Source organism: Lactuca sativa, chromosome 8, assembly GCF_002870075.4.
Source record: "Lactuca sativa cultivar Salinas chromosome 8, Lsat_Salinas_v11, whole genome shotgun sequence".
Lineage (NCBI taxonomy): Eukaryota > Viridiplantae > Streptophyta > Magnoliopsida > Asterales > Asteraceae > Lactuca > Lactuca sativa.
Window position 1 is genome coordinate 151403576 of NC_056630.2, and position 12919 is coordinate 151416494.

Here is a 12919-nt window from a genome sequence, read left to right on the forward strand (position 1 = left end):
ATTTGCTGACTCAGGCAGGAGTCCAATCGGTTTGATTTCAAACGGCGTAAAAGAGAAAGCGTGCGAATTGGAAACGTCTAATCTCCAAATGACGTCGTAGACGCGTGTGTGAATTTGAAACGGTTCTTCTCTGAATGAAGCAGAAGAGGCGCGTGTGAATCTGAAACGCTTCAAATCTAAACGGCGCTTGATGGGAGGCGTGTTCTTAGGGATCTGAAATTCTCTCTCATGCGTGATCATCGGCTACCCCAACTGTCACGCATCAGTAAACTCCGAAAAACCCTTCCGTTCTCAATCAAAGATTTGGGAAGATCTTTCTCTCTCCTTAAACCCCAGTATAAAAGGCAACATCCTCTACCATTTACCTCTTTACTGTAATTAAAATTCCCGGAGCGCAAGAAATCTCTGAACTTTTATTGTTCATCATCTTCTCCACTTTCTTCAAACAATGGCTGATTCTTCTTCTGTTCACGCCACTTCCCATATACTGCCTATTCGCCCATAACAATGCCTCATCATCAACCTAACCCCTCATGCTTATGATTCCTACATGTTCCCCATTATCGAGTGCTTGAAGTTTTCGCCGATGGCTCCTGCACTTTCAAGGGCGGAATCCATTCCAATGGAGTTCCTGTCGCAAATCTATGCGACTGCTCATTACGACAAAGTGGTTGACAGGATCTTCTTTGACATTTCTCATCACAAAGCGTCCATCTCCAAGCAACGATTTTGCTCCCTGTTAGGGTTTGACGCTGACCCTACGAGGGTTAATCCAGAGACAATTCCAATGGGGAACCTGTTCAATATGTTTTACAACATGGGTTATACGGAGGTGCTTACTTCCGTCGCCAAATTCAAGAAGTCGTGCTTGCCACCACAGTGGAACGGATTGTTCACTGTGTTATTCAAAGGCCTTTCTGAAAGGAGTTCTGGCTCTGATGGCTCCAGTCGACTGTTTCTGTCCATCTTGTATGGTGTCTACAATGGCATCAATGTCGATTATGGGTTTGTTCTTTGGCAACAACTCATCCAGAGTCTTTCCTCTTCTTCATGGCATTCAGAGGTGTCTTATGCTAGGTTTTGGACCTTGATTACGCAGTGGGTGATGGACAAGTACAACGTCCCAATTGTCGCCGGTGCACCGATGTCTTCGATTGGTACCTTTCATACCACGAAGATCATCGTCTCAGATGCTTCCAAATTTCCCTTCAATGGTTCCATTCCGGAATCTATGTATGCTGACGTTCCAGCTGACAGCCGGATTATCAGAACCTACAAAGAATTCAGGCGTTCTGGTCCGAGGGATCTCACACCGGAGATGTTGAAATCGATTCATGAAGCCGACAAGCCTGCTCCAAGAGGCAAGAGGGCTGACAAAGGGAAACAGGTGGCGAAAGGGGCTAAAGGCCCTTCTCCTAAGAAGAGGAAACCCAAAAAAGTTGCTCAGTCTTCGCAGCAAAAGAGGCGAAAAACTCAACCCAGGAGAAAGCTAGTTATCGCTTCTTCATCAGTGAGTCAGAGGGTGAGAGTTCGGATTCTGACGACTCTCCAAGAGGCAACACACCACCCAGATCTCCTACCCCTGAGATTCAAATCCCTCCTTCTCCAATTCCCTCTCCTCCTAAAACTATTCCTACTTCCATTCCCACCATAAACCCCTTTACCCACATTCCAAACACTTCAATCCCAATGCCACCTCCAATATTCACCGAAGCAACCACAACATCCACTGCAAATGTTAGAGCCAACATATCTGATACGGGGGTTCATACTGATGCAACCGAACCTCCAACAGCACTCGAAACCATAAACACAACCGAAACCCAAAAAGCACCCGAACCTATCCCTATACCTACACCCGAAACAACCCAACCCGAACCTACCCATACCACTATACCACCAGCTTCACCACCACCACCATCTCCTGGTCACGCCTCTGACGGAGATGACCCTTTCCTTGGCGGGGAAAACATGACGTTTGATTCGGTCTACTTCAGTCCATTTCAGGTGCAGAGCGATGATGATGATGACGCTCTGGTCACAAAGAAACATCTTAAGGAGCTCCATGACAAGGTCGACTTGCTTATTGCCTCTTCTTCCACGTCTCAATCATCACTCTCTGATGCTGCTATTTAGAAGATTGTTGACGCTTTCTCAAGGACTCAACAAGATTCTATCGCTTCTGCATCCTCCGCCATCGATGCCTCAAGGAAAGCCTGTCAGGCTGCGACCAAAAAAGTCGATAAATTATTTTCTGATGCCTCTGCCCTGTTAAAGTCTTTACAGGAGAGTGCTAATGTCACCAAGACTACGTTGGAACCAATTGTTCAACAGTTGGCCACGTTTGTCTCTACTGAGTTGAAGTCCTTTACTTCACTTCGTCAATCGCTTATAGACGACAACTCAGCGTTTCATGCTTCTATTGACGAGCGTCTCTCAAAGCTTCAAGAAGATTTGGTGGTTGAGAACTCGTTGATGGATGTTTTGGCAAAGAAGACCACTGCCCTGAAAGTCAAGAGTGCTCAACTTTCCCATTCTCAATAGCAGATTGACACTCTTTGATCCGAACGAGAGGTCATTAAGACGTGTGTTTTGGATGTCCACTCAGCCATCTCCAACATCCTCGAAGCACATGATCCAATCCTTAACCATTCTGTGAGGCGTACCATTGCAGAGAAGCTCGCTCCCGCCCTAGACCTGTTAAGCAAAATTGAAGGGCTACCCGATTTCGTGTCCATTCCGAAACAAGGGGGAGAAAAGGAGTCTGTATCTCAACCACCTCATTCCTCAAAGGCAACTCACACAACCGAACCTCCTCCTGTAGGCCAAGCCTCTGGTTCGGGTGTGAAAGATAAAGGCAAGAAGATTGCTGAGGAAGAAGAGGAAGATGACGAAGAAACCATTGCCGACTTGTTGAAACGTAAAAGTCGACGCAATGAGGCTGATGATAGTGCTCGTGTGGCAAAAGAAGCTGAAGAAGCGGAACGCAAACAGAAGGAAGCCCACGACCTTCTCGAGAGTAGGAAAACTCTTTTTCCTGCTTGGACTCTTGAGAGGATGATAAAGGAAGCAATCGACACTCCGAGCATCTTATGGCTGGAACCAGTTATTTCTTTTGACTGTTCCAATACTGTCGACTCTCAGTTCGACATGCCACTGACCCGAAAGGCGTTCATCTTTCACGCCTTCGCCAACGTTGTAGAGTTCCCTCATCCTCATCCCAAGGTTGATCGGGACTTAATTGAATTCTATCTGAAGGCTGCTCAACCCCAATATCAAACCTGGAGCGCTCAGAAGATTATCAACGTTCGGGTCTTGAAACCGTACACTGAAGGGATGTTCGTTAACGTTCGGTTCAAGGTGCTTAGGGGATCTGCCAAAACCAAACATGCCATTTCTTTAGCAGATCTTCTGAACCTCAATCCCCATGACTGGATCATCCTGCACAACATCCTTCTGACTAATGAAGCTAAATATGGTTCGATCATTGACCATCTCAAGAGGATGCTGGTGTGCTACATCATGGAAGTTGCACTGATGGATCAGGAGATAGCAAGCGTCTTCAAGAAGAAACCAACAATATCTCTTGTTGGCTCGGCCAGTGATCTGAACCAAATGCAGATGGGCAAAATTGACTCGAGGCGAAACTCAGTCATGTTCACTAGGAATGAAGGACAGAAATGTCTTTTTGCCTTAGCTGATAAGCATCTGTACACCACTGCTTGCCTAGAGCATGTGTTGGGGATCATCCACAGATGCAAACAAAACACAGCGGATGATGTCAAGTATTTCGACGACATGATACACTGGTACATTCGGTTCAGACAGACGATCCTTGCGCTTATATCACGTCTGTTTGATACTGTCAAGAAGAAGGTTCCCGCTGCTGGCCCAAGAAAAAAGAAGAAGTAATCTCGCTCCAATTTGACGCAAAGGGGGAGATTGTTGGGTAGTGTTTTGTTATAGATTGCGTCTATTAGGCTCGCTTATTAGTCCAGTTTTGTAACTCCGTTTTGGGCCTGTCCAACTGAGAGCTTGATAGGGTTTAGTATAAATATATATATGCTTGCATGCATATTAGAATATATAGAAAATGACTATTACGATAGATCAGAGCATAATTTCTTTATCGTTCTTGTAACCCTAAATCCTCTACAGTGGAAGTTCTTTATCGAGCTCTGCTGAGGATTGTTGATCTAATCATTCGACACACTTTGATCCATACTTGTGTTATTTGCAGTTTTCGCATTCATTATTTTACCTGTTATAAAGATCCAAACGATCTTCAAGTTAGTTTTATAACTTATCACATATATTTGTACGATTAACAAATGTTTATTAAAGATTTTACGAAAGAGGCTTTGATCGATTGAACCTCTTTTAAAACCCGATTCTTCGAGAAAGGTTGACAACGTGGCATACCAAGCTCAGGGTTCTTGTTTCAAGCCATACACAACTTTCTGCAATTTCAAGATGTGATCTGGAAATTTGGGATCTTCGAAACCTGGTGGTTGTCGGATGTATACTTCGCAATCTATCTCTCCGTGTAGGAATGCACATTTAATGTCCATTTTGAATACTTTGAAGTTCTTATGCGTAACATATGTAAGAAAGATGTGAACGGGCAACTGGAGCATACGTTTCATCGTAGTTGATTCCCTCTTGTTGTGAATATCCTTTGACTACAAGACGTGCCTTGTTTCGACAAATGATTCCTTGATCGTCAATCTTGTTTCTGTATACCAATCTTGAACCTATAACAGTAACATCGGGTGGAGTAGGAACAAGATTCCATACTTCGTTTCTTTCAAATTCTGCTAGCTCTTCTTGCATAGCTTTTACCCAGTCTGGATCTTTTATAGCAGAATGTATGGTTTTGGGTTCAGTCATGGATAAGAAGGCTTCAAATAAACATTCATTTGTGGATGCGGCTCTAGTATGAATGCCTGAGTTGGGATCTCCGATGATTTGTTCTGTTGGATGATTTCTGGTCCACTTTATTAAGCGATTCTCTTCCACTATAATAATTGGAGTTTTAGTATCCCATTTTTCTTCTCCAGGTGTTTCATCTTGGAATAGGTTTGAAGGTTCCCCCATAAATGATGCATCGGGATTGTTTTGGCTATTTGCGGATGGGGTGTTCAAAGGAGGATTTGGTGTTTGTTCCAAAGAGGAAGTAAGTGTTGGTGGTTCCCCCTCAAATTGATGTGCATCATTTTGGTTTGTTTGTGGAATAACTTCATTGGGTGTTCCTGTAGGGTCAATTGAAGTAGTTAGAAGTTCAGAATTGTAAGCGGTTTTTGGTTGCTCAAAAAGTAAATCAAGATCGATTTCAATGTCTATGTCAGGAGAAGGTGTTTGTTGAATTGGATTTTGAAAAATATTTTCAATCATTTTAGAACCAAAATGCTCACAATCCAATTTCCTGATATAAAATTCATCAAAATGTACATTGGTACTTTCTTCAATTACTCTAGTACGTTTGTTTAGTGGTCGATAAGCAGCTGAAGAAAACGAGTAACCAAGGAAAATTCCTTCGTCCGACCTTGATCCAAATTTTGAAAGGTGATCTTTCTTGTTCTTTACGAAGCATCGACAACCACAAATATGGAAAAATTTGATGTTTGGTTTTCGGTTGTTAATGACTTCATATGGTGTTTTATAAAGATGTTTATGGATTAAGGAACGATTTTGAGTGTAGCAAGTTGTGGCTATTGCTTCTGCCCAGAAGTATTGTGGTAGATCAGCGAAGATAAACATTGATCTTGCAGCTTCACATAAAGTTCGGTTCCTTCTTTCAACAACACCGTTCTGTTGTGGAGTGTATGGGGCTGAGAAGTTATGTTCAATTCCTTTGTATTTGAGAAATGAATCTAGAGTCTTGTTTTTGAACTCTAAACCATTATCACTTCGGATTCTTCGAACAGGTCGTTTGAGCTTCAGTTCAATTTGTTTGATGAAGTTGATCATCTCTTTAGATGCTTCTGATTTTAGTCTTAAGAAAAATGTCACAACTGGAAATTTTCTGTCATGTAATCTATACACTCAAGTTCATGTGAATCAAAAATTTAAGAGCATGTGTGATACCTACTATTATGACATCAAAAACTTCAATCAAATACATTATACAAGTACTACAAATAGTCATCAAACAATTGGAAACCATAGAAGTTCTTGTTTAGGTCCACTTTGGACTAGGACTTCCTTATTGGACCCAAATGGACCAATAAGCTTCCAATTTGACTATCATGGGCTTAGAACCCTAATTGGGCTCTATTTGGACCCACATTAATTTATTTCAACATTTTGGGCCATTTTGGGCCTAGAATGAAATGAATTAAAAGCTTTGATCCATGAATAACCCAAACTAGTCCAACAAAAATGTAAAAATCATACTATATTCTTTTATGTTCAAACTCACCCAAACTAACTCTAATATTGGGCTTAGGGGCAAAAAGCCCAAATTTTTCCTTTTCCCTTCAAAACTCTCGGCCCAAGGCCCAAACCCAAAAGAAGAGAGGGTTGACTTTGTGTGTGACACATCACCATTACCCAAGGGATTTCCATGCAACATATCACATACCTCCATGCAAGTATCACTTCAAAGATCACTTCTCCTTTCCTCTCCCCTCACTCTCGGCCGAAACATACACACACACATACACCAAAAATCTCTCAAACTCTCTCTAGAACACTCAAGAACACTTCCTCCTTCTCCACTCAAAGATCTCGAAATTTAAGAAGCTTTCAAGAGGATCCTTCCACAAACTCTTCATCTAAGGTAAGATTATGCTTGGATCTATGACTTAGGTTCTTTGTGTTATCAAAATCTTTTCCTAATCCATGCAAAAATCGTGATCTTACCTCTTAGAAGCATACCAAACTCTAGATCTTTAAGAAAAGGGTGCTAAGGCCAAAAATTACCAAGTTTTCTTCCATCTTTTCTTCAAAAACCGAAATCACACACTAAGGTGAGCTTCATACCCCCTATTTTCTGTTTTTATGAGTTTTGTGGGGGGGGGGGGGAATACAAGTGAAAGTGTAGATCTATATGTGTTTTGTATGCCTTGTATGATTTCTATGCTTATATGTGTGTTTTTGTGTGTTTATAATGTTGGATCTAGCCATAAACCCCTAAAAATCGAGATATACCTTATGTTAAATGATAATAGCATCAAATATATTTCTACATACAAAGTGTTCCAAGAAAAATAGCTAAATGGCTTAATAACATTTCCTTTGGGCTAAAAACTCAATTTTTGGACATAAAATGTTAAAAATATAAAGTTAAAGGGCCCAAATTGACATATCACGAATTCTGATGGATGAGGAGTGTCAAAACAGTTTCAATAAAATATTTTCTGGAAATATACTCATTTGGAGGATTAAAAATATAAATTTCAAGCTTAATGGGCTAAAAATGACATTTTTGGCCCAATAGGGCCCATTATGCGAAATTTTCTGTTTTGGAGGGCCAAAACTGTGTTTTTCTGTAAAACAGTGGACTGATAGTGTTCCAAGTACTTTCAAAGGTTTAAAATGCTTTTTAAATTTAAAAAGGACCAAAGTTGCAAAAATTTTGCAATTTGGGCCAAAATTGTCAAAACTGCGAAAAAGAGGGGTTATAACCGAGAAAACTGCATTTTCAGGGACTTAAACTGTTTTCAATGAAAAATATGCTGAAAAATATTAATTTCAATAATTTTTGGTGTTAAAATGTCAAGAAAAATGATTTAAGGACCAAATCGGAAAGTTATTTAACTAGAGGGTTGAAAAAGTAAATTTTACAAACAATGAGGGGCTGAAAACAGAAAACTTTCAAGGCTAATTCAATACACGCAATTTGATCAAATAATGGCACCGCGACTACCGACGAAATACAATACACAACAATACCAAAAGTCGTTGTTAAACGAATTGGTTCGGTCTCGAACCAATAAAAATCCGAAACTACTAACGCGACGATACCTCGATTCATACAAGTAACATTTGGGAATTCAATATACACGTGAGAGTGCACAAACGTCTACGCACTATCTTTGGGCCCCAAAAGTGTATAATCTTGTTCGTTGGGCCTAGCTAGCCCAATGACCTGATCTTAAGGCCCGAAGACTTCTATCTTACGAGTTGTTGGGTCTTACACGATCTAACACAGCGTAAAAGGACTTTCAATGGCTTGTATACTATCGGTCCCCAAGGGTCCTTTGGTATTGCTAGTAAAGTCGGCATTTCATGCGAGGCGGGTCAGGGACCCCTCGTACCTTTTTTTTTATCCCCAACCGGTTAATGGAGTCATCGGGGTCTTCGTGTCCTCTTTCTCTTCGGATGTGGGGAAGTCAGGGCGGTTGGATAACGTGATTAGTACGGACGACGCCTTCGGGATCGTTAGTATAGTTATAAACTGATCGTTTGTGTAACGCGTGTTTATAGCAATTAATCATGCTAAAAAATAATCCAACGTCGCCTGGAATTGATAACTTCATGCGTTGCAATGGTTTCATTTTAACTTCATGGAATTCAAGAATTAGGAAAACATCGGGTTTTCCTAGGGTTTTTCAATACATTCGGTTTTCAAAACGTACACAATTTTGTCGAACATTTTCTTTACAATTATAGAAACAAACAAGTATACTTATGGATCTTCACAAATGTTTTCAAAAGCTCTTTTCAGAAAATATCGGATTTTCTGGTAGTTTTCAGAATGATACAAAACATTGCTTTTCAAATACCGCTTATGAACTCACCAACATTTCGCATGTTGACGTTTTTCAAAATACTTGTATTCTCAGGGAACCAGTAAATCAAAGGAAAATGTACTCAGTGATGGCTTGCAGTTACTTATTAACGAATCGAACAATTTATTTTTGGGTATGTAATGTTTAAACAATGTACTTCATGTAAACGTATTTGGTTGTACTATATTAATGCATGGTGATGAATGTTGTTACGTTTCATATATATTCAATGTTATGGTATTCAATTAAGTCACGACAGCCCTCGGACGTTTCCGCCCTCTGGTTCGGGCGTGTGACAGGTTGGTATCAGAGCTTTGTTTATAGTGAACTAGCATGTCGAGCCACACATTGATGTGCAACTATAAACCAAAAAGAGGGACTAACATAACTCTGAACAAAACAATGTAAATAAAACACTCTTGTTTGCATTAGGGATAGGAACATAACGCCGAACCAAACACAATAATGCTAGTATCTCGGTTAATTCGAGACTGTTCTTAGTGATACCAAGGAGTGGATGTAGCCTGATCAACTACATTCTCTCCAAAGTAAAACTAACACACGTCTTGATGAGATGGGGATAGCTAGGGAACATAAAACTATACCCTTTATCACCAAAAAGAGAATGTTTGCTTAGTCCGTACAATAGTCATAGCACCCTAGGAATAACGTTAGCGTATGTACACACTCTCGCAGACAGCATGGCTGGTTTTCATCATCCCGGGGATCCCTACTTCCCTAACCAGGGAAACAACGGATGGCTAGAGGAGGAGGAGCCTGAGGAAGAACCTGAAGAAGAACCTGAGGAAGACCCCGAAGAGGAATCTGACGGGGAACCGGAGGCAGAAGTCGAGGGCGAGCCTGCCGAACCCGAAGAAGACGAAGAGCATTTCGAAGAGGAGCTCGATGACAGCGAAGGGGGTGATTCGGACGCGGAGTCCGAGGTCATCGACCCCCCTTACCCGATCAGGGTGCCTGCTTACCGTGTGGGCCCCACTTGTCCTACCCCTCCTTGGGGCATTGATCTTTGGAGATGGAGCAGACATCAGGGACAGCGACCCCCGTTTGGCATGTCACGTGAGTTCTTTGACCTGAGGGACGGAGGACCGGCCGACCGAGCCCTACCGGTCATGGTGAGACGATTACGGGACACCGGCAACCTTGCTCAGGGCACTGCTGATCAGGTACGCCAGCTGTGGACTAGGGTCGAGCGTGCGGAACAGGAGACGCGTGACGTCCTTCGGGAGTTTCACATGAGGCAGGTAAGGTGGGAGTCTCGACTTCAGGACGCAGAACGCTTGGTGGCACGTCTTCAGGGAGCATCCACATCCTCGGCACCACCTCCGGATTCAGCTCATCACGGTTAGGGATAGACTTGTCTTAGTAGGTCGTTAGGAACTATGCTATGTACTCCGACTCTATGTTTAAGTGATTACACTACTCATAGAGCCGTTATGCTGTCGAAATAGCGTCACTTATGTATGCTCTTACGAGCAAAATTTTCTTGTATTAAATGCGGATAATATTAATGAACTTTTGTGTGCTTTACTATGATATTACAAATTGCTATGTGTTGAGAAGTTATGATTGTATGTCCAATGGTAGAAATGTCTAAGTCCGTACCATGCCCCTAGTTAGTAGGATCACAACCTCACCGAAACCACATACACTCAACATCTTTCCGTTTCGTGACAGAAAGATGCCTCGCCGAGCTACTCGCGGAAATCCCGAACCAACCCCGCCCGAAGTTGACTCCACTGCTTTCCAGGCAGCCGTGTCTGCTGCGGTCACAGCAGCTATGGCACAACTTCACCGAGGGAACAACGGAGGAGGCAACGGGCAAGGGTCCGGGAGTTCGAACAACGGGACGAATCAAGGACCCACTAAAACGTGCACCTACAAGGACTTCACAAACGCTAAACCACGAACTTTCAACGGCACTGGAGGGGTGATCACTCTGAAGCGATGGATCAAGAAGGTGGAGTCGGTATTCGAGATATGCAAATGCCCTGAGCAGATGAAGGTGAAGTTTGCGGCCTGCACTCTTGTCGATCAAGCGCTCACCTGGTGGAACGGACACGTAGAAGCTATGACGCTCCCTATAGCCAACTCTATACCATGGGCAGAAATGAAAGAAATGTTAATGGATGAGTACTGCCCCCGAGGCGAAATACAGAAGATGGAGCAAGAGCTATGGAACCTCACTGTGCAGAATGCGAACATCGATGCCTACATATCGAGATTTAGCGAACTAACTCTGCTGTGCCTGGGTATGATCACATCAGAAGGAAAGAAGATTAAACGATTCATTTAGGGACTAACATCACCCATTCAAGGGAATGTGATAGCTGCGAACCCTGAAACATTTGACAGTGCGAAGAGATTGGCGAAGAGGTTGTATGATCATAACAACAAGAAGGGCGAGAAGTCAGTGGAGACTGAGAAGAAAAAGGAGGGTGATGGCAGGAAAGGGAAGAACAACAAAAGGAAGGGACGTCAGGGCCCCGAGACCTCTAAAAAGCAGCAGACAGTGGCAGTTAACGCTGTCACCGCACCGGTTCCAGCTACACCACATGCTCCAGCCTCAGCTGCTTCAAATGCTTCAAGACCCTATTCCGGTAATCTTCCCAAATGCAATAAGTGCGGTCTCCATCATCACGGCGAATGCAGGGAATTCCATTGCACCAGTTGCAACCGAAGGGGACACACTGCAAGGTTCTGCAGGACTTATCCTCCTCAGAACCAAAGCCAGGGAAGCAACCACAACAACAACAACAACAACAACAAAAAACCGCAATAACAAAAACACCAATGCCGGCGGCAACAATGCAGGGCCTAGCCACACCTGCTCGGGTGTGGAAGGACGGGGCATTTTCACCGAGATTGCCTTAACAACAACAATTCAGGAAACAGAGGAGCAGGAAGGATGCTGACTATGGGTCAGGGTGAGGCAGTTCAGGACCCCGCAGTTGTGACCGGTACGTTTCTCCTAAACCACACTTATGCATGCATCTTATTTGACACCGGAGCAGAGCGAAGTTTCGTAAGCGAGAAGTTTAAACATTTATTAAAATAACAACCCCAAAAGCTAAATGAAACCTATACGGTGGAAATGGCCAATGGGAAAACCGAATCCACTGGGGAAATCTACATCGGATGTACCCTAACCCTTAACCAACACGTCTTTCGAATAGACCTAATTCCAGTATCAATCAGGAGTTTCGATGTGATTATCGGCATGGATTGGTTAAGCCCCCACCATGCTGAGATTATGTGCCACGAGAAGGCCGTTCGCCTTCGTCTCCCAAATCACGAAACCCTAGTAGTTTACGGAGACAAACCCAGCACGAATCTTCGTCTCATCTCGTGCATCAAGGCACAAAAACATCTGCGAAAGAACAACTTGGCGTTCTTGGCTCACATAGTGGATAAGGCCAAGGAAGAAACTAACATCCAAGATATTCCGGTAGCGTGTGAATTTCTAGACGTGTTTCCTGAAGATCTTCCGGGAGTACCCCCAGAGAGACAGGTTGAGTTTCGAATCGACCTCGTTCCAGGAGCAACTCCTCTCGCTAAATCACCCTATCGGTTGGCTCCTACTGAAATGCAGGAATTGTCCAGCCAACTCAGTGAGCTTCTGGACAAGGGATTTATCCGACCTAGCTACTCGCCATGGGGAGCTCCAGTGCTCTTTGTCAAAAAGAAGGACGGATCTTTCAGAATGTGCATCGATTATAGAGAGTTAAATAAACTCACTGTTAAAAACCGCTACCCACTCCCACGAATCGATGATCTGTTCGACCAGCTCTAAGGAGCTAGTTATTTCTCTAAAATAGACCTACGGTCCGGATACCACCAACTCAAAGTCCGGGAAGAGGATATTCCTAAAACCGCTTTCCGAACCCGCTACGGACATTATGAGTTCGTCGTAATGCCCTTCGGTCTAACAGATGCACCTGCCGCATTTATGGACCTAATGAATCGAATTTGCCGACCGTTCCTCGACAACTTCGTCATTATGTTTATCGATGACATTCTCGTCTATTCTCGAAGCAAAGAGGAGCATGGCCAACATCTCCGACAAGTCCTAGAAACTCTGCGATCGGAAAAGCTTTACGCCAAACTCTCCAAGTGTGAGTTCTGGCTCCGGAGTGTGAATTTCCTAGGCCGCGTAGTTAGCCAAG